At 49.0% G+C, this 1,407-nt stretch overlaps 1 pseudogene; it reads right to left on the reverse strand.

The window, feature by feature from the left end:
- LOC144736743 (28S ribosomal RNA) overlaps positions 1–1,407 on the reverse strand; it is a 4,488-nt pseudogene extending 3,081 nt beyond the window's left edge.

Consider the following 1,407-nt stretch of genomic DNA (forward strand, 5'->3'; position numbering starts at 1 on the left):
CACTCCTATCCCGCGCTGCGGAGATACAAAGACGGCCGGGATCTCCCTTTCTCTCCGACCCTGGGTTTAACATCGCTCTTTTATTATGTATTTTATATTCGACCTGGTGGTGATTCATCCCGCATATGCTTCGGGTCGAGTTGTATAGACTTTAACGTTACTTTAATAGCAATACAGAATAATTGAGCTTTTTGTCTTAACTAGGCGAACGCGAACTTCTGGTGACCCCCGCAGCCTTGTTGTTCAGCTGAGTCTGCATCCTTGAGAGATACACAACACTCTTATTCTCGCTCACTGTGGCCATCCAACCTTCTGCTCTGGGAGTGTTATTCTTAATCAGCTCCCTCCCCTGTGCACACAGCCTTGAGCTGACCCACTTCCTTGGCCTTTTTGGGTTTATCTTTGCTCCCTCAGCTGCAGGAGGACAAGGCGTATTTCTACCTCCTCCCTGTGTGCACGTGTTCCAACTAGCTCGGAATCCCTAAACACACAATCAGTGATGATTCCTGGCTGTCTGTGGTTGTGATTTAGACAAAGGCGCCTCTGCTTCCTTCCATTGCCTTTGAGTTGACACTGCCCTATTATTCGCCCATGTGCTGAGGTCATAGAATTCGTTTTGACTTCAGTAATATTAACATTCAGTATTGGATTAGCAAATGGGCAATGGTTCATTGATGTAGCTCGCAGCCTGGTCTCCAATTTGAGCGAGCGCGAGGATCGATAATTTAGCCTACTCTGTTGTTGAATTTCGAATTTTGACGTTACTTTAAAACCATGCAGGATGGTTGGGCTTTTTGCCTTAACTATGTCTGGCTGACTCTCCCACTGTCTCTGCCGCCTGCACGGGTGACATGTGCCCGTTCATCAGGCCTTATCTTTCCTTGAAGCAAGGTTGCAAATTCTGCCATCCTAGCCCTCCTCCAGTTCATTACTTAACAACACCTGGTGTTTTGCAGTTTGCTGCGCTTTGGTGTGTTTTCATTCATTATAAAAACAAGTAAAAAGATAATATATAAAAAAAATATCAATTTTGGAAGAAGGGGTTAGTATACAACATGCTCCACGGGAGGTTTCTGTCCTCCCTGAGCTCGCCTTAGGACACCTGCGTTACCGTTTGACAGGTGTACCGCCCCAGTCAAACATTGTCCCCGGAGCGGGTCGTGCCCGGCACCACGAATGGTATTCGGGCGCCAGAGGCACTTGGAGCCAGAAGCGAGAGCCCCACGCGGAGGGCTCGCCTCCCCGCCTCACCGGGTAAGTGAAAAAACGATCAGAGTAGTGGTATTTCACCGCCGGCACCCAGAGCCACGAGGGACGAGCACCGCCCACTTATCCTACACCTCTCATGCCTTTTCACCATGCCAGGCTAGAGTCAAGCTCAACAGGGTCTTCTTTCCCCGCTGATTC

The sequence above is a fragment of the Lampetra planeri genome, chromosome 62, assembly GCF_965212315.1.
Source record: "Lampetra planeri chromosome 62, kcLamPlan1.2.h2, whole genome shotgun sequence".
Lineage (NCBI taxonomy): Eukaryota > Metazoa > Chordata > Hyperoartia > Petromyzontiformes > Petromyzontidae > Lampetra > Lampetra planeri.